General features: G+C 38.3%; 1 protein-coding gene and 1 pseudogene across 3 annotated transcripts in view; both read right to left on the bottom strand.

The window, feature by feature from the left end:
- PIK3CB (phosphatidylinositol-4,5-bisphosphate 3-kinase catalytic subunit beta) overlaps window positions 1-26,548 on the bottom strand; it is a 187,737-nt gene that overhangs the window by 139,391 nt on the left and 21,798 nt on the right. For all 3 annotated transcript variants that reach the window (XM_045503490.1, XM_045503491.1, XM_045503489.1), the window contains exon 2: window positions 219-324. The gene's annotated coding sequence lies outside the window, so the exon portion shown is untranslated. The remainder of the gene's footprint in view (window positions 1-218; window positions 325-26,548) is intronic.
- LOC123576271 lies at window positions 14,997-15,082 on the bottom strand (annotated as a pseudogene).

Here is a 26,548-nt window from a genome sequence, read left to right as displayed (position 1 = left end):
AAGCTCCGTTAACTGTGGGGTAAACATAATCCTAAATATCAGACTATTTTAAAAGAAAGACTAGGGGGAAAAAAAAAACACAACGTCTAGGATTTCTACCCACCCCCCAATACAGAGATTAACTAAAAGATTTAGAATCTAAACAGTATTTATATTTTCCTTCTATATTTAACTTTTGGAAAACTAATATAAGTAAAGATACAAATTTAGACACTTACCTCAAATTGACAGCCCCCATTTCAGTCTTTTAGGATAACAGATGATGGCATTACTTATTTTTTTAAAGTGAAGTTATCATGGAAGACTTTCAAATTAGACGATACGCTACAAAAAAAGGGGGAAGAAAAAAGGTATTAACACCTAAATTAGCTAAATTAAAAACAAAATAAATCTGGGGGCACCTGGGTGGCTCAGTCAGTTAAGTGTCTGACTCCTGACTTAGGCTCAGGTCTTAACTCCACGGTTTGTGAGATGTAACCCCGAACTGCGCTGTTAGTGCAGAGCCTGCTCGGGATTCTCTCTTTCTGCCCTTTCCCTGCACATGCTGTCTCTCTCTCTCAAAAACAAACATTAAAAAAATAATTAATAAATAAACATTAAAAAAAGAAAGAAATCCGCCCACTTAAAAAAAAAAGTGAAGATGGGGCACCTGGGTGGCTCAGTTGGTTAAGCGTCCAACTTCAGCTCAGGTTATGATCTCATGGCTTATGGGTTCGGGCCCCAAGTCGGGCTTTCTGCTGTCAGCACATAGCCTGCTTCAGATCCTCTGTACCCCTCTCTCTCTGCCCCTGCCCTGCTCGCACTTTCTCTCTCTCAAAAATAAATAAACATTAAAAAAAAAATTAATTCATTCATTTTTTTAAATGAAAAAATAAAATGAATTGATAAAATAGGGGAGCCAGGGTGGCTCAGCTCTGGTTATGATCCCCCGGTTCATGGGCTCGAGCCCTGAGATGGGCTTTGTGCTGACAGTGCAAAGACTGCTTGGGATTCTCTCTCCCCGCCTCTCTCTCTGTTTTTCTTTCTCTCTCTCTCTCTCTCTCTCTCTGTTCCTCCCCCACTTACACATGCCTGCACGCATGCTCTCTCTCTCTCTCAAAATAAAATGGATAAACTTAGAAAAACAATAAAATAAATCTTATATGACATTTGATTGCTTATAACTCTGTATTTTTAAATATGAGAAAAATATAAAAAACACATGAAATCCTATTAGAGACAGAAGGGACTTAAGTGGACATCCTATACAACTATCTAAGTTTTCTCATTTAGATCACCTCTTTCATGAAACCTTATTTCTGTAACATGCTAATTTTCTTTCTACTTCTCAACCTATCCCTCTGTCTACACCATAAGCTGCCAACTATAGATAGCTTATTTCATTTCTCCCCTTTTCTCCTTTAATATCTGACATACACAAAATATATGGAAAGATGCATGCAAGCAAACATAAGATGAACACCGTAAATCACCATCCCACAGAAGAGCAATAACATCACATCTATGTATATACTCCTCTCATCCCCACCTTTATCTTGAATAATTATTCCATTACGCTTTATAAAATAACTTTGTCCCATATGTATATATCCCTAAACAATGTTTTGTTTAGGTTTGTGTCCCTGGCTCCCTTTTTCAGCTTGATAAATTCATATACTGTATGGAATTTTCAGGGACTTGAATTTTGTCACTCAAATATTTTTCTAAGCTTTATCCATGTTACTTTTTAATTGCTCTATAGTATTCCACTACATAAATAGCTATAGTATATTTATCCATTCTGTTTTCAGGCATTTAAATGGTTTACAGTTTTTTTGCTCTTATTAACATTATTACACAGGTCTCCAGGGGCAAATGAACAAGAATTTCTTTAGGGTATGCTTCAAACCTAGAAGTAGAATTGATGGGTTAAAGGATATGCAAATTCCCAACTTTACCAAAACACCAAGTTGTCTTCCAACTCACTCTACCAACTCACCAGCAGCATGTAAATTGATGACACAATCCTTGCCAATACCTGGTAAAGTGAGATTTCTTAATTGGTGGCAGTACAGAACATATACAACCTTACTGTGATTTGTTTGTATTACTTGATGAGATGTAAGACCTTTTCACAAGTTTTAATGTTTTTTTGTTTTGTTTTGTTTTATCTTTGAGAGAGAGACAGACAGCATGAGGAGGGGAGAGGCAGAGAGAGGAGAGAGATTCCCAAGCAGGCTCTGTGCTGTCAGCACAGTGCCCGAAGTGGGGCTCGAACACATGAAGACATGAGATCATGCATGACCTAAGCCGAAATTAAGAGTCAGATGTTTGACTGAGTCACCCAGGCGCCCTTCAAATGTTTATTAAGTATCTATGTTCCTTTCTGCATTCCTTTGTTCACAGTTTTTGGCCATTTTTATTGGGTTGTCTTTTTCTTATTAGTTAGTAGGCTTTATATATTCAGGACCAGGATTAGTTACATAATTTGCAGGGCCCATTCCAAAATTAAAAAGCAGGGCCATTATTAAAAAATTATGAATTATAAAACAGTGATAGTTTAGTATTAAAATAAGTGTGAGGCCCTGTGTGACTGAACAGGTTGTATACCCATGAAGGTAGCCCTGTTTAGGACACTAATTTTCTATTATATACATGACAACTATTTTCATCCAAGTTTGCAATAATTAATTGTTTTCTAAGTTTAGTTTATCTTTTCCTTTTCTTTATGGTGTCTTTAGGTGAATATTAATATTAATGTGTTTACAACTATCAATCTTAAGTTGATGCTTCTGTCTCATTGAGAAAATCCTATAGTCTTCACAAAGTTTTATGGCTTTGCCTTCCCATGAGTCCAAAACCATAGGTGCTTTCCAATGATCAGTGAGCTCACAACCCTCTACTCTCAGCCATTATGTCCCATTCTTCACTAATAAAATCTTAAAGGACTTTATGACCTTTACTGATAGTAGCATCCTAATCACATCATTTAATTTACTTCTGGACAAGCCCACTCAAACTGGATTAGAGCACAAAGCTTGGAACTATTTACATCTTGTCAGCAATACATCAAGTCAAAAATTTTAATACAAATTCCATGCATCTGATTAGAATATTTTACATTTAAATATTTAAAAGGGAGAAAAATCTTAAAGTTTCATAAAAATAGTAGGAATCAAAGGACAGCAGAATTGGGGCGCCTGGGTGGCGCAGTCGGTTAAGCGTCCGACTTCAGCCAGGTCACGATCTCGCGGTCCGTGAGTTCGAGCCCCGCGTCGGGCTCTGGGCTGATGGCTCAGAGCCTGGAGCCTGTTTCCGATTCTGTGTCTCCCTCTCTCTCTGCCCCTCCCCCGTTCATGCTCTGTCTCTCTCTGTCCCCCCAAAAATAAATAAACGTTGAAAAAAAAAAAATTAAAAAAAAAAAAAAAAAAAGGACAGCAGAATTGTTGCTATACAGGTTGAAAATGTTTTTCATTTTGTATCTTCAAAATAAAATTGTTAGGAAACAAGTAATTGAATTCTACTCTTGGTTTCTTTGTTTTTGTAATTAAGGTCCATAAGATTCTTTTCTAAATGAGAAGAATGTTATAAAACTTTAGAATAATGTCAAAATATATCAAGCTGCTTACTTTTCCAAAAGTAAGGGATCAATTAAGTAAAAAAAAAAAAAAAAAAAGCAATTTGCAAAAAACAAAAACAATAAACCAATTTGCTAGTGCAGGATGTTGGTAGGGAGGCTATGCATGTGGGGACAGGGATATATGAGAACTCTCTGTACTTTCTACTCAATTCTACTGTGACCTAAAACTGCTCTAAAAAATGATGTCTCTTGAAAATATGAAAAAAGATATGTATCAAATGCCACCAAAAAAAAAAAAAAAAAAAAAACCAATTTGAGGGACACGTGGGTGGCTCAGTCGGTTAAGCATCCGACTTTGGCTCAGGTCATGATCATGGGTTCAAGACCTGTGTTGGGGTCTGTGCTGACAGCTCAGAGCCTGGAGTGTGCTTCAGACTCTGTGCTTCCCTCTCTCTCTGCCCCACCCCCACTCGTACTCTGTCTCTATCAAAAATGAATAAACGTTAAGAAAAAAAGTTTTTTAAATAACCAGTTTGACACAATATAGGCTAATAATGAACGTAAGTATACTGCTTACTCTTCTTTAACAGTCAACGAAATTACTCTGATTTATTCAAACACACCATTCAATAAAATGTATTATTAAAATTCCTAGTAATAAGCTTTAGGTAAAAATAATGTTATTAATAACCTTACACATGAAGATTCACTCTCACAACTTTATTATGAAAAGAAAGGGAAAAATTCTGGACAAACAATAAATATCCCTTAAACTTTAAAAAGACAGGTGGGAGGGGTGGATTTAAAAAGCTTACTAAGCACTAAGAATGGCCTATGTGGCCATTCTTTGGTTTTGGCCAAACCAAAACCCCTATATACATTCTATCTCTAGTCTTGTTCAAGTAAAAATACTTTTTGGGGTACCTGGGTGGCTCAGTCAGTTAAGTGGCTGACTCATGACTCCAGCTCAGGTCATGATCTCATGGTTCATGGGTCCAAGCCCCAAGTGGGGCTCTGCACTGTCCATGCAGAATGTGCCTGGAATTCTCTCTTTCTCTCTCTGCCCCTCCCCATTCGTGGTCATGTGTGCGCACTCTCTCTCTCATAACAAATAAAAGAAAAATTTTAATGTTTATTTATTTTTGAGACAGAGCGAGAGACAGAGTTCAAGCAGGGGAGGGGCAGACAGAGGGAGACACAGAATCCAAAGTAAGCTCTAGGCCCAAGCTGTCAGCACAGAGCCTGGCATGGGGCTTGAACTCATGAACCGCAAGATCATGACCTGAGCCGAAGCCGGACGCCCAACCAACTGAGCCACCCAGGTGCCCCTTAAAAAATGTTAGTAAGTACTTTTCTACAAAAACAAAATCAACACTATGCTTCAATCATGCTAGTTATATTATAATTTAGGAGCCAGCTAAACTACTTAACAATGATTTCAACCTTCCAGTCTCCACCCACAAATAAGCAAGCAAAGCCATGTAAATTCAAAATCACTTCATGATATACATTCATCTCTCTCCTCTTCCTCCTCTTCCTACTGAATTCAGAGTATTCCTCATATACTACCACAAAGTCCTAGCCCTACATCAAAGGAACGTGAATTTCCTCTACTTTTGTTTTTGTTTTACAAAACACAATTAGAACGGTCAATTCTTTGATACCTACTACCCAACAAAGGACCAGATTAAGACTGCTAGTACAGGAGTTTGTCTGTTTTTCTTTCTTTCTGTTTAACAAATGGAGATTATATATATATACTTTTTTTTCTGGGTATTTTTTAAATAAAGTTTTTCAAAAAAACAATATAGCCAATAAGCATAGGGAAAAAATGGACATTCTCATTAGAGAATAAAAATTAAAACCACAATAAAATAACACTGTGAACCCACCAAAATAGGTAAAATTTAAAGAAACTAAGCCTACCTAAGCTGGAGGCTGAGGATGTGGAGCAATGGAAATTCACATACCTATGACAGGGGGTTCCGCCCTAGACATACATCAAAAAGAAATGTGCACACATTTCACCAAAAGATATTTACTAGAATGTTCACAGCATTATTATTCAAAATAGCCAAAAACTGGGGTGCCTGGGTTCATGGATTTGAGCCCCACATCAGCTGTCTGTGCTGACAGCTCAGAGCCTGCTTTGGATTCTGTGTCTCCCTCTCTCTCTGCCCCTCCCCACTTGCACTGTGTGTGTGTGTGTGTGTGTGTCTCTCTCAAAAATAAACATTAAAAAAAAAAAGACCTCTAAAAATAGCCAAAAACTATAAACCCAAAAGAGAATGAATGAACTATAATATATTTTCACAATGGAACACTCTATTGCAAGGAAAACGAACACTCGAGACCTTTATAAAAAAGGACTGATATAAAAAAATGCAAGATGTTCCGGGCTTCTGAGTGGCTCAGTAAGTTAAGCATCTGACTCTTGGTTTTGGCTCAGGTCATAATCTCACAGTTCGTGGGTTTGAGTCCCATGTCAGGCTCTGTGCTGACAGTGCAGAGCCTGCTTAGGATTGTCTCTCTCTCCCTCTCTCTCTGCCCCTTTCCCACTCACTCTCTCTCTCTCTCAAAATAAATAAACTTAAAAAATTTTTTAAATAAAAATATGCAAGATGTTAAGCAAAAAATTAACAATAAAGTAAAGCGTAGTTACTATAATGTGCTTTTGGTAGAGGGATAAAAATAGAAAGAAATAAAAATCTATATTCAGGGGCACCTGGGTGGCTCAGTCGGTTAAGCATTCAACTCTTGGTTTCAGTTCAGGTCATGATACCATGGTTCATGAGTTTGAACCCCACATTTAGCTCCATGCTGACAGCACAAAGCTGCTTGGGATTCTCTCTCTCCCTGTCTCTTTGCCCCTCCCCTGCTTGCTCTGTCTCTCAAAATAAATAAATAAACTTAAAAAAAATCTATATTCATTAAGACACGACGAAATATCACACAAGAAAGTAGAAATACCAGTTTCCTAGGCAGAGTGAGATGTTAGGGGTGGATATGAACTACTCACATACAGTTGGGAATAGAGGTGGGAGACTTTACCTTTTTATACTTTTTATTTCTGAACCACAGAAATCTATCACATACCATAAAAATAAATAATTCAGAAAAAAGATTCAAATACCAGACCTACATGTATTTTTTAATTAATTTAGATGTGAATATCTGAATTACAAAAAGATATTTCAGCAACAAATATAATTTGCAAATCCCTCAATAAAAAACAGAAGTGTGCCTCTAACACACACAAATAATAGGAACCACTGTTTTACACATACTAAGAATGAGAATATATATAGCTTTGTCCATCTTATTATTAAGCTACACTCAGCTACAGATAACATGGATAAATGTAATAAGCATATTGCTGAAAAGAAGACCAGACACAAAGGCACTCCACTGCATGATTCCAGGTATACAACGTTCAAAAACAAGCAGAACTAATCTATGGTGTTAGCTGTCAGAACAGCAATTACCTCTAGGAAAGAAGTAAGCACTAGTTATGGTTGGTGGGGGATGGTGACAGGATCGGTGTGCATAAGGAGAGTTTCTGGATTGCTGGCAATGCTATACTTCTCGGTGATGGTCACAAGGATCTGTTTTTACTTTGTGATAAGTCATAATGATTTTTTTGCCTTTTATGTGTTATACTCCATTGGAACAAGTTAAAAGGAGAAAAAAAGCACAGTGTACCACTATTTCACATGTACCAGACTGACAAAAAGGTCTGACAGTATCAACTGCTTATGAAAATACAGAACAGCCAAAATATTTTACTTTCCTAGTGACAGTATAAATTAATATAACCTCTTAGGAAAACAATCTGCCACCATCTAACACATTTCATCATTTTCAGATGAAGTAAAGTTTTTTTTCACTTTGTAACTCCTCTGATATCAAAATACAAATTACAGGCACTATCAGGCAGCAGGTTTCATCTATAGGTCATTGTCAGCTCATGTGAACTTGAGTCTTTTTCCTGACAGCCTAATGAGACAATTACAACTTTAATATATTAGTATACAAACCATGTAAGGACCATCTGAAGAAAAATAAATATCCTGGCTGTGGTCTGAAATCTCTGTTGATACCTTCTGGTAAAAGATCACCAAAACCAGGGTGCCTTGCTGCCTCAGTCGAAAAAGCATGCCACTCTTAAGCTCGGGGTCATGAGTTCAAGCCCCACGGTAGATGCAGAGACTACTTAAATAAAGAAAACTTAAAAAAATAATAAAACCAAAACCCTCAGAATGAGTGTCAGAAGCTTATAAAAATCTGTCTCACTATACCCTTAGGATTGTTGTACATGTTATACTTGAACTAGGAAAGAAAAAAAAAGTATAAATGAAGATAATGTCATTTCTGCTTCAAAACTCCATGAAAGGGGTGCTTAAGTGGCTCAGGCAGTTAACATCTGACTCTTGATCTCAGCTCCCGTGTTGATTTAAGGGTCATGAGTTCAAACGCTGCCTTGGACTCCATGCTGGCTGTGAAGCCTACTTTAAAAAAAAAAAAAAAAAAAAATTCATGAGGGGCACCTGGGTGGCTCAGGTCATGATCTCATGGTTCATGGGTTCAAGCCCCGCTTCAGGCTCTGTGCTGACAGCTTGCTCAGAGCCTGGAACCTGCTTCAGATTTTGTGCTTCCTTTTCTCTGCCCACACACACTGTGGGCACACACACACTGTCCCACACACACAATCTCTCTCTGTCTCTCAAAACTAAATAAATGTTTAAAAAAAAATACAAACATACTTAAACATCATAAAAGCCATTTATGAAAAGCCCACAGCTAACATCATCCTCAATGGGGAAAAACTGAGAGCTTTTTCCCTGAGATCAGGAACACGACAGGGATGTCCACTCTCACCACTTTTGTTTAACATAGTGTTGGAAGTTCTAGCATCAGCAATCAGACAACAAAAGGAAATCAAAGGCATCAAAATTGGCAAGATGAAGTTAAGCTTTCACTTTTTGCAGATGACATGATATTATACACGGAAAATCGGATAAACTCCACCAAAAGTCTGCTAGAACTGATACATGAATTCAGCAAAGTCGCAGGATATAAAATCAATGTACAGAAATCAGTTGCATTCTTATACACTAATAATGAAGCAACAGAAAGACAAATAAAGAAACTGATGCCATTCACAATTGCACCAAGAAGCATGAAATACCTAGGAATAAATCTAACCAAAGATGTAAAAGATCTGTATGCTGAAAACTATAGAAAGCTTATGAAGGAAACTGAAGAAGATACAAAGAAATGGAAAAACATTCCATGCTCATGGGTTGGAAGAATAAATATTGTTAAAATGTCAACACTACCCAAAGCTATCTACACATTCAATGCAATCCCAATCAAAATTGCACCAGCATTCTTCTCAAAGCTAGAGCAAGCAATCCTAAAATTTGTATGGAACCACAAAAGGCCCTGAATAGCCAAAGTAATTTTGAAGAAAAAGACCAAAGCAGGAGGCATCACAATCCTAGACTTTAGCCTTTACTACAAAGCTGTAATCATCAAGACAGCATGGTATTGGCACAAAAACAGACACAAAGACCAATGGAATAGAACAGAAACCCCAGACTAGACCCACAAAAGTATGGCCAACTAATCTTTAACAAAGCAGAAAAGAATATCCAATGGAAAAAAGACAGTCTCTTTAATAAATGGTGCTGGGAGAACCGGACAGCAACATGCAGAAGGTTGAAACTAGACCACTTTTTCACACCATTCACAAAAATAAACTCAAAATGGATAAAGGACCTGAATGTGAGACAGGAAACCATCAAAACCCTAGAGGAGAAAGCAGGAAAAGACCTCTCTGACCTCAGCCACAGCAATTTCTTACTTGACACATCCCAAAGGCAAGGGAAGTAAAAGCAAAAATGAATTATTGGGACCTCATGAAGATAAAGCTTCTGCACAGCAAAGGAAACAATTAACAAAACTAAAAGGCAAGCAACGGAATGGGAAAAGATATTTGCAAATGACATATCGGACAAGGGCTAGTATCCAAAATCTATAAAGAGCTCACCAAACTCTGGCACAAAAACAGACACATAGACCAATGGAATAGAATAGAAACCCCAGAACTAGACCCACAAAAGTATGGTCAACTCATCTTTGACAAAGCAGGAAAGAACATCCAATGGAAAAAAGACAGCCTCTTTAACAAATGGTGCTGGGAGAACTGGACAGCAACATGCAGAAGGCTGAAACTAGACCACTTTCTCACACCATTCACAAAAATAAACTCAAAATGGATAAAGGACCTGAATGTGAGATAGGAAACCATCAAAACCTTAGAGGAGAAAGAAGGAAAAGACCTCTCTGACCTCAGCCATAGCAATCTCTTACTCGACACATCCCCAAAGGCAAGGGAATTAAAAGCAAAAGTGAATTACTGGGACCTTATGAAGATAAAAAGCTTCTGCACAGCAAAGGAAACAATCAACAAAACTAAAAGGCAACCAACGGAATGGGAAAAGATATTTGCAAATGACATATCGGACAAAGGGCTAGTATCCAAAATCTATAAAGAGCTCACCAAACTCCACACCCGAAAAACAAATAACCCAGTGAAGAAATGGGCAGAAAACATGAATAGACACTTCTCTAAGGAAGACATCCGGATGGCCAACAGGCACATGAAAAGATGTTCAGCGTCGCTCCTTATCAGGGAAATACAAATCAAAACCACACTCAGGTATCACCTCACGCCAGTCAGAGTGGCCAAAATGAACAAATCAGGAGACTACAGATGCTGGCGAGGATGTGGAGAAACGGGAACCCTCTTGCACTGTTGGTGGGAATGCAAATTGGTGCAGCCGCTCTGGAAAGCAGTGTGGAGGTTCCTCAGAAAATTAAAAATAGACCTACCCTATGACCCAGCAATAGCACTGCTAGGAATTTATCCAAGGGATACAGGAGTACTGATGCATAGGGGCACTTGTACCCCAATGTTCATAGCAGCACTCTCAACAATAGCCAAATTATGGAAAGAGCCTAAATGTCCATCAACTGATGAATGGATAAAGAAATTGTGGTTTATATACACAATGGAATACTACGTGGCAATGAGAAAAAATGAAATATGGCCTTTTGTAGCAACATGGATGGAACTGGAGAGTGTGATGCTAAGTGAAATAAGCCATACAGAGAAAGACAGATACCATATGGTTTCACTCTTATGTGGATCCTGAGAAACGTAACAGGAACCCATGGGGGAGGGGGAGGAAAAAAGAAAAAAAAAAAAAAAGAGGTTAGAGTGGGAGAGAGCCAAAGCATAAGAGACTGTTAAAAACTGAGAACAAACTGAGGGTTGATGGGGGGTGGGAGGGAGGAGAGGGTGGGTGATGGGTATTGAGGAGGGCACCTTTTGGGATGAGCACTGGGTGTTTTATGGAAACCAATTTGGACAATAAATTTCATAAAAAAAAAAAAAGGTAGAATAAACAAATGGAAAAAAAAAAAAAAAAAGAGCTCACCAAACTCCACACCTGAAAAACAAATAACCCAGTGAAGAAATGGGCAGAAAACATGAATAGACACTTCTCTAAAGAAGACATCCGGATGGCCAACAGGCACATGAAAAGATGCCCAACGTCGCTCCTCATCAGGGAAATACAAATGAAAACCACACTCAGATATCACCTCACGCCAGTCAGAGTGGCCAAAATGAACAAATCAGGAGACTATAGATGCTGGCGAGGATGTGGAGAAACGGGAACCCTCTTGTACTGTTGGTGGGAATGCAAACTGGTGTAGCCACTCTGGGAAACAGTGTGGAGGTTCCTCAAAAAATTAAAAATAGACCTACCCTATGACCCAGCAGTAGCACTGCTAGGAATTTACCCAAGAGATTCAGGAGTACTGATGCATAGGGGCACTTGTACCCCAATGTTTATAGCAGCACTTTCAACAATAGCCAAATTATGGAAACAGCCTAAATGTCCATCAACTGATGAACGGATAAAGAAATTGTGGTTTATATACACAATGGAGTAGTACATGGCAATGAGAAAGAATGAAATATGGCCCTTTGTAGCAACATGAATGGAACTGGAGAGTGTTATGCTAAGTGAAATAAGCCATACAGAGAAAGACAGATACCATGTTTTTACTCTTATGTGGATCCTGAGAAACTTAACAGGAACCCATAGGGGAGGGGAAGGGGAAAAAAAAAAAAGAGGTTAGAGTGGGAGAGAGCCAAAGCATAAGAGACTCTTAAAAACTGAGAACAAACTGAGGGCTGATGGGGGGTGGGACGGATGGAAGGGTGGGTAACGGGTATTGAAGAGGGCATATTTTGGGATGAGCACTGGGTGTTGTATGGAAACCAATTTGACAATAAATTTCATCTATTAAAATAAATAAATAATAAAAACAAAAAAAATAAAATAAAAAATAAATACAAAAAATACAAAAAAATAAAATAAAAATCATGAAATAGTTAAGGAAAGCTCACAGAAAAAAAAAATTTTTTTAAGTCTTAATAGCAGGGGCGCCTGACTGGCTCAGTTGGTTAAGTGTCTGACTCTTGGTTTTGGCTCAAGTCATGATCTCATGGGTTCATGAGTTCGAGCCCCACATCCGGCTCTGCGCTGAGCATGGAACCTGCTTGGGTCTCTCTCTCTCTCTCTCTCTCTCTCTCTCGCTCTCGCTCTCTCTCCGCCCCTCTACCCCATGTGCACGCATGAACATTCTCTCTCTCAAAATAAATAAACTTAAAAAAGAAGCCTTAATATGAACAGACTCTTAATCTCATTCATTATAAGAATGCAAATCAGGGGCACCTGGGTGGCTCAGTCAGACATGTCGGACTTTGGCTCAGATCATGATGTCACTGTTCATGAGTTCAAGCCCCACATCAGGCTTCTCTGCAGTCAGCAAGCAGCCTGCTTTGGATTCCCTGCCCCCCTCTCTCTCTGCCCCTCTCCAGCTTGTGCTTGATAGCTCACTTACTCTCTCTCTCTCTCTCTCAAACACACACACACAAATAAACATTTTAAAAATGCAAATTAAAACTACACTGAAGGGCATCTGGCTGGCTAAGTCTGTAGAGCCCATGACTCTTGATTTCAGGATCCTAACTTTGCGTCCCACGTTGGGCACAGAGCTTACTTACAAATAAGTAGAGAAAGAGAGAAATAAAACAAAACTACCCTGAGACACCATTTTCCATCTATCAGTTTAGCAAAACTCCCTGTTTTAAGGTACTTTCCTGGCAAGGCTGTGAAGAAATGTACATTATCCACCATAACAACAACCAAATGGTAATTATGTGAATTATGTGAAAGGTGTATAACTAGCATTATAGTGGTGAATATTCTGCAATATATACACATGTCAAATCATCACACTGTACACCTTAAACTTATATAAAGTTATATGTCAAACAAATGTCAATAAAGCTTGGTGGAGAGAAATACACATTTCTCATAATCCCTTATAATCAGTGGGGGAGTCTGGGTCCAAACATAAGGGCATTTTGGCAATATCTACCAAAATTACAAAGATATATGGCCCTTGATTAGTAATATCACATCTGAATTTTTATTCCATAATTATATACTTGCTCATGGGCAAAATGACATGTACAAGGTAATTCACTGCAACACTGTTACAATGATAAAAAACTAGAACTAAAATGTCTACCAAGAGAGAACTGGCTAAATAAATGATCCAAAAGGAAACCATACAAAATAAAAAACAAAACTGTACATACTCTTTGGAAAGATCTTCTATGAAGATTTCCATTGTTTAGTAATAAACACAATGTGTAAAGGGAAGGGTGGGAAGATTAATTTGTAAAACAATAGGTATAATATGCTGGCTTTGGAATTGGTGGGTTTTGGAGGGGAAAGAAATAAGGGTTTTGGAGGGGAAAGAAATAAGAATCTGTGTTTTTATTAATATAAAGAAACTCTAGAAGGATACGTAAACTAATAAATAGTTCCCTGGGTGGGATAAGCACGCTGGAGGAATGGGGTGAACAGGAACAGGGTGGCTGAGGGCTAGGGGTGGGAAGGTTTACATTGTTTAACTTTTTTATGTTTAAAAAGTTTTCAATCCCATGGGAATCCATTACTACTAAATAGATCAGTAAATTAATAAGCCAAAAAGGGTCCAAATACTATCAATATACACACATGGTGACAGGAACTATGTTTGTTTTTTTTTTTTTACCATCTCTATAACCAAGATCCCAGCAATGCCCATCTATCTCACTGAAATCTGTAGTGTGACCACGTCCATTTGGCTTAAGCCATCAGCCCAAGATCTCTAACACTAGTCTTCTAGAGAAAAGATATTTTCTCTGTAATTCTGTTTTCCTTCTCTCGGGTTCAGGGTCAACCTCTTCTCCCTTAGTAGTTTTGATGTGTGTGTGTGTGTGTGTGTGTGTGTGTGTGTGTGTGTGTATTATTTCTCCAGTCCCTTCATAACAAAAGCCTCACCTAAGGATTCTCCTTCTTGTCTATGAGTCCACAGGTTAGACTTTTCTATTCACCAGCAATTCATCCTAACAACCAAGTCATGGTCTAATAAATAAGGAAACCTACAAAATGAAGGCATCCAGAGTTTGCCAACCAATAATATCTCCTCCTCAAACTAAAACAATGAGATAACCCATATCCTGGATTATCCTCCCTAATGAGTTTATCATCCACCTCTCATTTACCTAAAATGCAAAATAGTATGGTATCTATGCAAATGCTGCTCATTCCAGCACCCTGTCCATTAGGCCAACTCCTACGTACCTACGTCAGTTGAGGTGACTTCTTCTCTAGAGCCTTTCCTAATCCCCCAAGACTCACTCCCATCCATGGGATCCTGCTGTGACCTGTGTGTATCTCATTTATCACAGTGCATTGCATATATGAGTTTGCTTATCTTCCCTTCTGGACTATGGATCCCTCAGGAAAAGGAGACAGTCATACTCATAACCCAAGTACTCAGCAAAGTGCCTTTACAAACGGCAGGTAATCAAAAATGTTCAGTGACTGAATTAAAGAAACTACACATGTAGACAAATTGTGAGCATGGAGGAAATTCCACTTAATGTTCTCTTAGCCCCAAAGGCATTTTACTTCATTCAGTCCCTGCTATGAAAGAAACAGCAACCCCAATAACACTTTCCCTTACTGATATCTATTAATATTCTAGGTTAATATAAAACAACTGAAAACATTATCTCAATCACTTCAAGAATGTTGCATAAAACTATGTTAAAAATGTGTGTCTATTAAAGGATAATAAATAGTTGATGAAGTGCTAAATTTTTATGACCTTTTGTTCATGTTTTGTTTTTAAGAAATGATATAATGACAAAAAACAAGGATATATAGTATCTTCTAAGAAGGTAGATAGGATTATAGGGATCAAGTATTCCTCCACATTGTCTTTTTTGTTTTTTGTTTTTAATATGGAACCTTCACGAATTTGCGTGTCATCCTTGTGCAGGGGCCATGCTAATCTTAGTATATGTGCTGCTGAAGCAAGCACCACATTGTGTCTTAAACACTGACTTGTATGAGCTTTCCCATATGGGCTGTCCCAAGTGGCCTGATGAAAAGAAAGCAGAGAACAAAATAATCAACTACTCATATATAACCAAGAACTGTATGGCAGGTGCCTATAATTCAGAATGGGTTTCCAAATTTTATCAAATAATGGTAAAAACTAGGAACCAGAGAGAAAAACAAATTTTAAGGATGCCTGTTAAAAACTTCCTAGTTAACCATGCAACTGTCTTCCAAATCCAGGAATTCAGTAAAGCTTTCTGTTTTCTGTCAGAGAATGTTAAGGAACAGTAAACATAACTAGGAAATACATGGATGTATACTGAACCATGGATACACACATTTCTATGTATCTCTGTCTCTATCTAAAAAGACTAGTAATCTTATACTGATATCTCAAATTCCAATCTAACACAACATCGTTCAATCCATATTTACAATTCCCTTTTTAATTTTTTTATTTTTTTAATGTTTATTCATTTTTTTGAGAGAGCGTGAATGGGGGAAGGGCAGAGAGGAAAACACAGAATCCAAACCAACCTCCAGGCTCTGAACTGACAGCCCAGAGCCTGATGCGGGGCTCGAACCCACAAACCATGAGATCGTGACCTAAGCCGTTGGATGCTTAACCAGCTGAGCCATCCAGGCACCCCTTTAGTTTTTTTTAATATTTATTTATTCTTGAGACGGAGAGACAGAGCACGAGCAGGGGAGGGGCAGAGAGAGAGGGAGACACAGAATCGGATGCAGGGTCCAGGCTCTAAACTGTCAGTACAGAGCCTGATGAGGGTCTTGAACCCACAAAATGTGAGATCATGACCTGGGCCAAAGTCAGGCACTTAACCGACTGAGCCATCCAGGTGCCCCTACAATTCCCTTTACCACAGTGATAAATCTCTTTATCTTCAACATATTGGTAAACACATTCAATCCTAAAATATGTAAAGTAGTTTCAGAATTCTTAATTCAAACCACTGTGAAAAACAATTCTACTGACAACAGTTCAGTATTTGTTTAGAAATTTTTTTGTTTTGAGCTTGCGGTGTATAGTCAAAATTCTGTGTAGTTAACTGGTTTAGTTTTTATTCTTTTTCCCTTTCAATGTGGTTGTTATTTACTAGAAATCCAGTTAGGTTCATTTGTTTGTGTCTTTATTTCACTTGGGCTGTTTTCTTTCCACCCAGATAGATTTTATGTATTTGTTTTTCATTATGTTAAACATTCATATAGTTCTAAAACTCAGACTTAACACAAAAAGATACTCTCACAAAAGCATCCCTCTCTCTATCCCTACTACTTCCATTCTCTTCCCCTTCATCCCTTCTACACCGTTTCCACCCAAATCCTGTAAGAAACCAATCTCAGTAGTTTCTGACTTATCCTTCTTGTATTTATTTTGGCACCTATGTGCAAATACATATTTATATTCCTGTTTCCTTCTTTTCTTACATAAAAGGCTAACACATTATAGTTATGCTTTTGCACTTTTTTCCATTAACAGTAGGCCCTGGAAATAACTTTGTATCAGTTCACAGGGCTCTTCCTCACTCTTTTCTTACAAGTGCACTGCACTCCACTGTGTGGATGTACCACTGTTTATGGGTATTTATATTGTTTTCAATATTTTCACAATGCAAAAATGTAAACTAATGACATCCTCCTGTTCTGCATCCACCATCTCAGACACAAACAGAAACAATCAAAAAAACTGGCTCTACCTCTAAAACACACCAAATTCAACACTTCCATTGTTCCCGACACAGTCCCTGTCTAAGTCCTCATCAATACTTCTTGGCTGTTTTGCTCCAACACCCTCCTATCAGTCTCTCTGCCTCTACTCTAGCCTCTCTACAGTTCATCTGTGCCAAAGCAACCCAAAATGTACTTCATAGACCATGAATCAGGTAACTCCAATTTCTTGTTTAAAACCTTTCAAAAACATCCCATTGTAACCCTACCTGAGTTGCACCTATAACCTGCAGAGACCCTATATGATCTGGTATCTGTCAACCTCTGAGCTCAGCTTCCACTCTCTTCCTCATTCACTACTCTTTAATCACACTGGTTTGCTTTCTGTTCCTCCCATAATTTGTTCCTTACTTTGTGCTTTTATACTTGCTGTGCTTTCAGCTTCAAATGTTCTGCCCCTGGTTATCTGCGACCTTCTAACATTCGTGTCTCAACCACAAGTTACCTCTTCTAAGAGGCTTTCTGTGGACTGCCACAGTTAAGCTATAATCTGGGTCATTTTATACCACTTTATTACCTTCATAATTCTTGTTAGTGCTTATAATTCTCATTTATTATTTACATGTTTGTTTCTTCCACTGGAAAAGGAGGAAAGATAGATTTTCTTTAAGATTTTTTTAAGGTTTATTTGTCTATTTTGAGAGAGACAGAGAGAAATGACAGGGAGGGGGGTCGGAGGGGAGTCCCAAGCAGGCTCCACAGGGTCAGTGAAGAGGCCAACATGAGGCCCAAACTCACAAAACCCTGAGATCATGACCTGAGCCAAAATCAAGAGTCATACACTTAACCCAGTGAGCCATCCAGGCACCCCTAAGATTTTATTTTTAAGTAATCTCCACACCCAAGGTGGGGCTCAAACTCACGACCCAGAGATCAAGAGTTGCACGCTCTACCGACTGAGCCAGGCAGACACCCAGGAAAGATAACTTTTAATCCATACAACTTTAACTTTGTTATTTTTTAAACTTTCTCTAAGTCTGAAATTATTTCAAATAATTCTCCATGGAATTGCCTATTCTGGACATTTTATATAAATGGAATCGTTAAATACTTCTGTGAATGGTCTCTTTTGCTTAGCATTGTTTTCAAGGTTCATCCATGTTGGAGCATGTATAAACGTAACTGCACTCCTCTTTAAGGCTGAATACTACTCCACTGTATGGATGAACTACGTGTCATTACACATTCATCAGCTGAAGGACATCTGGGTTGTTTCTACTTTTTGGCTATCGTGAATAATGCTGTTTTGAACATTCATGTACAAGTCTTTGTACGGGCATGTGTTTCAATTCTTTTGAGTATATACCCACAAGTAGAATTGCTGGGTCACACGGTAATTCTATATTTAACTTTTTGAGGAATTGACAACTATTTTTCCAAAGTGGCTGCACTATTTCACAATCCAACCAGCAACGTATGAGGGTTCCAACTCTACATGTAATACTTGTTATTGTCCGTGTTTTCATTATAGCCACCTTAGTTGTGTAAAAAGTGGTATCTCTTATGTTTTGATTTGCATTTCCTTAATGACTAATGACATTGAGCAATTGCTCATGTGCTTATTAGCCATTTGTATAACCTCCTTGGAAAAATGTTTACTCAAACTTTTTGCCAACTTTTAAATTAGATTATTTAAGTTTGTATTACTGAATTGTAAAAGTGTTCTTTTTATATATTCCTTATCAGATATATCCTTTGCTACTATTTTCTCACTGGCCATCTATTTGAATGAGGATCTGAGTTTTCCTATCAACTTAACCATCTGGTTCAGAAGATCTCTATCACTATTAGCTAATAACCATAACTAGCATATTAAAAACAATTTATAAAAATGTTGTATCACTGACAATGGTCACTTGAAACCTACATTTTATAGGAAATATAAAACTGCATTTAGGTAGTACTAGGACTCAGAAGACACAAATTACTAATATGTTGTCAATGCTAAGTGGTAGTGTCCAAAATACTTTTTCACTTTAACAATTCACACAAAATCAAAAACACAATCTTCTAAACTCCTTATATTTAAAAATACACATAGTAAAACAGCTTTTTAGAGTACTTCACATGTAAGGATAGAAATGAGCACATTTTAGAAACTTCCTATTTAGGACTACAGGAGCAGGAAAAAACTTCTCAACCTGACAAACAAGACATTGAGTGATCCACCTCTTCCTACCTATCTTCTGCAACTCCCTCCCACTTTACATCCCAGCTGGAAATTATTTAAATACTTGTGACTGAGCCCTAGTATCACCTCCTAGGGAAAATCCTTCCTTGACCACCTTGCTCCTAAGAACTAGTTTAAAATTTTCTATTCCAGTGGTTCTCAAACTTTTTGGTTGCAGGTCCCCTTCACACTCTTAAAAATTATCAAGGACTCAGGGGCACCAGGCCGGCTCAGTAGGAGGAGCATGTGACTCTTGATCTCAGGGTTGTAAGTTCAAGCCCCTCATTCGGTGTAGAGGTTAGTTAAAAAAATAAAATCTTAAAAATAAAATTATTGAGGGGCACCTGGGTGGCTCAGTGGGTTGAGTATTTGACCTTGGCTCAGGTCATGATCTAACAGTTCATGAGTTCGAGCCCACGTCAGGCTCTGTGCTGACAGCTCAGACCTTGGAGCTTGCTTGGGATTCTGTCTCCCTCTCTCTCTGCTCTCCTCTATTCACGTTCTGTCAAAAATAAATAAATATTTTTAAAAAAATTTTTTAATTATCAAGGACTCAAAAGCTCTTATTTAAGTTATATCAATATTTGCTGAATATGAAGTTAAAAACAAGGATTTTAAAATATTTACCATGTTGGGGTGCCTGGGTGGCTCAGTTGGTTAAGCATCCGACTTCGGCTCAGGTCATGATCTCACAGTCCGTGAGTTTGAGCCCCGCGTCAGGCTCTGTGCTGACAGCTCAGAGCCTGGAGCCTATTTTAGATTCTGTGTCTCCCTCTCTCTCTGACCCTCCCCCGTTCATGCTCTCTCTCTGTCTCAAAAATGAATAAAAGCGTTAAAAAAAATTAAAAAAAAATAAAATAAAATATTTACCATGTAAAAATTAATAGATCTATTAAGTGTTTATTTAAAACATTTTAAACATATTTTAACTTTAAAAACCATAATTTTCAAAACAAAACTTTTAGTGAAAAGAGTAATACTGCTTTATATTTCTGCAAATCTACTTAAATGTCTGGCTTAATAGAAGACAGCTAGATTCTCTTCTCTGCTTCTGTATCCAATGTATTGGCATATCACAAATTATATTGCCTCTGGAAAACTCCATCATATATTTGTAAGCAAATGACATCAAAAAAGCAAATAATGTCTTAAGTTATGAAAACAGATTTGATCTTACAGATCCTTATGAGCTCAGGGATCACTAGGGCCCCCATACTGTGAGAACCACTGCTCCATTCTGGGCTCCCACAATACTCTGGATTGGCTCTATCACTTGCACTCACCACACAACATCAGAATTATCTGTTCATTTGTCTTTCTCAAAATTCCTTAAAGCCATGAATGCCAAAGCCTTCGACTTTGCATCCCTAAGTGCCTCATACAGCATATACCATATATCCTCTCAATAAACACTCTACAAATAAGTATTACTATATAGGAAATATATAGTAAACAAGAAAATAGTCATATACCTTAATATCAAAAGGTATATGTGAATAAAGCAGATTTTTCCATGGCCAGCTCTTTAGCTAACAGAAATGCACAAAAGAAAATCTTGCATTTATAACAATTCCAGAAGTTAGAATAAAGGATACCATTCAGACTTGGTCTGACCACACTAGATTAGACCTTTTCAAAGTTCAGCCCTGAGGGAACAAGGAAAGCAGATCCTAAAAAGTATCTTAGACTGTAAACAAACACCCAATGCTCCAGTCTTCTGACTAAATAAAAGTATCCACCTCTGTAACAAGACAATTTACCCACTGTTTAAAAAAAATGGGTGGGGAGGAGTATTGGTGTTAAGGTAGGGAGAGTGCCAGTGACTAATGACTAAGACTCAAACAGGTATTCCCAGCTCATGAATTTCCTGAAATTTTGTCAATCAAATTAGAATGTGAAAAAATGTATTTTCCTGTCTTTATTTGCATTGATGTTCAAATCAATGCCACCTTGCATTTTTATAAATGAACATCATCCTCCCAGAGCGACTGGGTGGCTCAGTCAGTTGATCGGCCAAGTGACTCTTGATTTCAGCTCAGGTCATGATCCCAGGGTCATTGGATCAAGCCCTGTGTTGAGCTCCATGCGGAACGTGGAGTCTGCTTAAGGTTCTCTCTCTCTGTCTCTCTCTCTCTCTCTCTCTCTCTCTCTCCCTCTCCCACTCTCCTTCTGCCCCTCTCCCTGGCTTGAACTCTCTCTCACTCTCTAAAATAATAAATAATAATAAATATCATCCTCCCAATCAAATTAAATACCAACATCATAACATTATTGAAGATAGGACACATACGTGCATCTCTCACTTACACCTAGCCCAGTACCTTGATGCTCAACCAATATGTTTAGGTTTGTCCATTAATTGGATATATGAAGAAGTACTTGCACCAAGGAAAAAGAGATCCCTTTCCAGTAAGACTTAGGATGGGTTGGGATGGGATGTCACACTAACCAAGATGAAGAGAAAAGCTCTTTGAACAATTCTCAGGAGTGATGGGGAAATTCAATGCAGAGTTAAAAGAGCCTGGGGCTCTAGGGGAGCAGCCTGCACACCCTAGAGAAATGGCCTCCTTCCCTAGGTCTGTACTCTAAACTGTAAAATGAAGTTCTAAAATGCAGCTGGCCTCCTTCCTAGGTCTGTACTCTACACTGTAAAATAAGCTCTAAAATGCAGAGGCTCTTGGCCACCCTTTTCAGGAAGTCTTGGTAGCTTGCATGCCCAAGAAAGCCCCAACCCTTGGCAGAACAAATCTGACATTCCAAAGGTCTGAATTTTGACTGGAGTCAGCTCACTAGTATTCCATATATTGGCAAAGCACTCATTTACTGTTAAATCACTTACAACAAACAGATTAGAAACGTTACTACTTTTTCTAGATAAGGAAATAGGAACACAAGTAACCTGACAAATTATTTGACCTCTTCTGGAGAAAAAGCCATGTGAGTATTTTAGAAAATAACAGTCATCAAAATAATTTCCTAGCTCCTATTATAAAATTTAATAAAAGCAGAACTCTTATTAAACTTTTAGTAGTTAAAATCACAGAATATTTTTGCATTAGCAACACACCGTAAATACAGAACCAGTACAAAGACATTCACTTTGGCATAACCTTAGAACACTGTTTATAGAACCATAATATCATGGTTTAGAAAATAAGTGTTTCTCCTAGTTTTCTTGTCACAGGAAACTAATATCCATTATGTTCACTAAAATTTCACTATATTCTAAATTTTATTTATTTTTATATTACCTAATCAAAAAGCCTTCTATGGCCTTTAAGTGGATATAACATTATTCTCATTTGATAATCTCATCAACTATTAAGAATAGCTCTACAAGAGGTGCCCGGGCTCAGTTAAGCATCTGACTCTTGATATTAGTTCAGGTCATGCCGTCACGGTCATGAGACCAAGCCCCTCGTCTGGCTTGGCACTGAGCATGAAGCCTGTTTGGGATTCTCTCTCCCTATCTGCCTCTCCGCGACTTGTGCATGTGTGCACCAGCTCTCTGTCTCTCAAAATAAATAAACATTAAAAAAAAAAAAAAAAAAAAAAAAACCAGCTCTACAAAATAAGCTGTAATCTGGTCATTAAATGCAAGATACACAATTCCTTAGGAATTCTTTTTCTTTCCTAGGTATACTGAGAGTAGCCTTTAACAAACTCATTAAGAATAAAAAATCAGGGGCGCCTGGGTGTCTCAGTTGGTTAAGCATCCAACTCTTAGTTTCAGCTCAGGTCATGATCCCACAGTTTGTGAGTTTGAGACCTGTCAGACTCTGCTCTGACAGTACAGAGCCTGCTTGGGACTTTCTCTTCCCCACCCCCCTCTCTGCTCCTCCCCTGCTCCTGCTGCTCACTCTAAATAAATAAATAAATAAATAAATAAATAAATAAATAAATAAACTTTAAAAAAAAAAAGGAATAAAAAAATCAGCATTAGAAAATCCACTTCCCGGGGCGCCTGGGTGGCGCAGTCGGTTAAGCGTCCGACTTCAGCCAGGTCACGATCTCGCGGTCCGTGAGTTCGAGCCCCGCATCGGGCTCTGGGCTGATGGCTCAGAGCCTGGAGCCTGTTTCCGATTCTGTGTCTCCCTCTCTCTCTGACCCTCCCCCGTTCATGCTCTATCTCTCTCTGTCCCAAAAATAAATAAACGTTGAAAAAAAAAAATTTTTTTTAAATAAAAAAAAAAAGAAAATCCACTTCCCATTTTAAAAGGATTTGTCCTTCCCCTTACGAAAAGTATCAGAATTTCCTTAATTATATCAGCAGAGCAACAGGTTTTATATAGACTAAGAGAAAGATGGGTTAACATACTATCATAAACACATCAGTGCTTTGTTTATAAAATCTTAAGTGGTTTTTCAGACTTGAAAAGAAACATTACGGAGTACCACCAGTGTATTCATCCAGCCACATGATAACTAAACACGCTCAGCAGACAGAGGAACCCCAGGAATGACTAAATTGGCATCATCCTATTTGGTCAAGGCTGGGACTGAAGACAGAAGGCTCTGAATCTCAGGGTATCTGGCACCTATTTATTCAAAATTATTCTGGAGTAAGTTAGACTTGAAAAGAGACCAATAGGAGATAAAGAGCTAGAAAGACCAACAGAAAAATAAGCTAACATTTATGTAGTGAGAGGATGGGCAATTTCTGGAGTTACACAGGAAAACAAGTAGACTGGCCAGTGGTGATGCTGCCCATGGCTGGATGTTGAAAAACACGATCATCAAAATACAAGAAACTGGGACATTACAGGGATCCCTATGCAGGGGAAAAGAGGCTTACTTTTTACAATAAATTTTTGTACTTTTAAGCTTTATACTATACGCAATCATTCCATGGCTCCTATAGCTCTTTGTGGAAGTGCCCACAAACACATAAATTATATCCATACACCTAGATTTGTTAATCACTACTCTGAATTTGAGCCATTTATTACAGTATGTCAATTTGCCTTGTTTCTTTCAATGGTCATAATCCAGATCTTAGATCATATAGAATCTGAACGAAATGTTTCAGAATAAAATCTAAATGTTATTTATTCATTACAGGATTGCTTGTAATGTCTAAAAACTGTAAACCTAAAAGTCTACCAATAGGGAGCTGGTTAGGTACATAATGGTATATCCATGTAAGAGAATGCTACGCATGCAACTATTAAAAAAACAAAGTCTCTAAATGAAAAAAAAAAAAAAAAAAAAAACAGCAACACTCAGAACAATGTTTGGAGTACACTATCATTTTTATTTTTTAAAAAAGTTAGGAGATATATAAAAACATATGTATTTGCTTATATAAGCACTCAGGAAAAATGCATTTGTAACCACTGGCTGCCTCAAGTAATGAAAATTGGGTGGCTGGACAACAGATAGAAAGGAGACTTTTCAGGGTGGCTCAGTCGGTTGAGCTTCTGACTCTTACTTCCAGCTGGGTCATGACCTCATGGTTCATGGGTTTGATCCCACATCCAGCTCTGCACTGACAGCATGGAAGCCTGCTTGACACTTCTCCCTCTCTCTCTGTCCCTCCCTCACACATGCATGTGCCTTCTAGCTCTCTCTCTCTCTCACTTTCTCTCAAAATTAATAAACTTAAAAAAAAAGACTTTTCACTGTATGCTTTGTTTCCTTTTGAATTTTGAATCATAGAAGTGTATTACCTGTTCAATAATCAATAATTAAAAAATTAAAACTAAACCCAGCATCTTGAGGCATCTAATTCCTGTACTTACCTCACTTGCTAGCATTTTCAATCCCCTCCTACCAACCAGATCTTTCCCTCTGACTCCAGAAACATACATACCTCACTTGTCCCTCTTTCCCTTCTTCCCATCCTTTTCCTTTTCCTTCCTTAACAGCCAACATCATCTCCATTAGTCTCTCCCTACTAGCTCCCTTAATGCCTGTAGTCTAGATTTTGTCCCATCCCTCCACTGAGAAAGTTTCACCATCAAGTCCTTCAAGACCAAATTCAAGTCTGGTTTCCAGGATGTCTTTTTTTACCAGTCCAGCTCACATTGACCTTGGTCTCCTCAGAATCTTAAGGATTTTTAAAACACAATTTAGCATTATACTGTAGGTTATCTTACAGTGCTGGTTATTTTATTATGTCTTGTACCCTAAATCAAATTAAGGGCTGGGAAAAAATGGATTTATAAATACCATGACATGGTATTTCAATTGACTTTATTAGAACTCTTTATTCATCCTCTTCGTGGGGTGACTACAATGTACAGAACAATGTACAATATTTAGAATACACATTTTAATTTTTTTTTTTTTTTTTGGAAAGAGAGGGAGAGCATGAATGGGGGAAAGACAGAGAGACAGGGAAACAGAGAATCCCAATCAGGCTCCATGCTGTCAGTGCAGAGCCCAAGAGGGCTCGATCTCACAAAATGTGAGATCATGACCTGAGTTAAAATCAAGAGTCAAGACACTTAACCAAGACACTTAACCGAATGAGCTACCCAGGCAGCCCTAGGGTATGAATTTTTAGCCATTGCTTGCCTCAGGGAATGAAAGTGGATGGCTGGGGAATGGGTGGAAAGGTAAGTATTTCTCTAGGTTCAATGTTCCTAAGGCCCAAGGCTTTCTTCAGTTTAATTCAAACATTATCAAGTGCCTACTGTATGCCAGGCACCGTGCTAAGTATTTTAGTGGTGGATGCAGGGTGAAACTAAATTGTAAAAGACATTACAAGAGATGGTTCTCCACCCTAAGGGGTAAATAATTAGCTATAGGAATTTCAAAAGAATGGGGTGAAAGCTGGGGCGCCTGGGTGGCGCAGTCGGTTAAGCGTCCGACTTCAGCCAGGTCATGATCTCGCGGTCCGTGAGTTCAAGCCCCGCGTCAGGCTCTGGGCTGATGGCTCAGAGCCTGGAGCCTGTTTCCGATTCTGTGTTTCCCTCTCTCTCTGCCCCCCACCCCCCGTTCATGCTCTGTCTCTCTCTGTCCCAAAAATAAATAAACGTTGAAAAAAAAAAATTTAAAAAAAAAAAAAAGAATGGGGTGAAAGCTAAGACAAAGGTATAGGATATAAAAGTGGGGCTCTTAGTGCAACCTAGACGGTTTTGGGGAAAAGTACACCTGAGATGAAAATGAATAAGAGCAAAGTTTGGAGGTAAAAGGGAGCAGAAAGCTTTCTCAATGTGGATGGATGCTACACTAACAGCTCTGTATGAATTAACACATGATGAGGTATTAACCCATTTATCCCATTTTACAGATGAGGAAATGGAGGCATACAGAGGACAGATAACTTGCCCAAGATAACATGCTAATAAAGATGATTTCAGGGGGCACCTAGGTGGCTCAGTTGGTGGAATGTCCAACTCTTGATCTGGCTCAGGTCATGATCCCAGGGACGTGGGACTGAGCCCCACATCAGGCTCCAGGTTGAGCATGGAGCCTGCTTGAGATTCTTTCTTCCACCGCCCCTTCTGCTCCTCTCCCCAACTTGCGCTCTCAAAAAAAAAAAAAAAAAAAAAAAAAAAAAGTCAAGCTTTCTTTAAAAAAGAA

The sequence above is a fragment of the Leopardus geoffroyi genome, chromosome C2, assembly GCF_018350155.1.
Source record: "Leopardus geoffroyi isolate Oge1 chromosome C2, O.geoffroyi_Oge1_pat1.0, whole genome shotgun sequence".
Lineage (NCBI taxonomy): Eukaryota > Metazoa > Chordata > Mammalia > Carnivora > Felidae > Leopardus > Leopardus geoffroyi.
The sequence above is the reverse complement of the archived record's forward strand: the minus strand, read 5'-3'. Positions and strand labels throughout refer to the sequence as shown.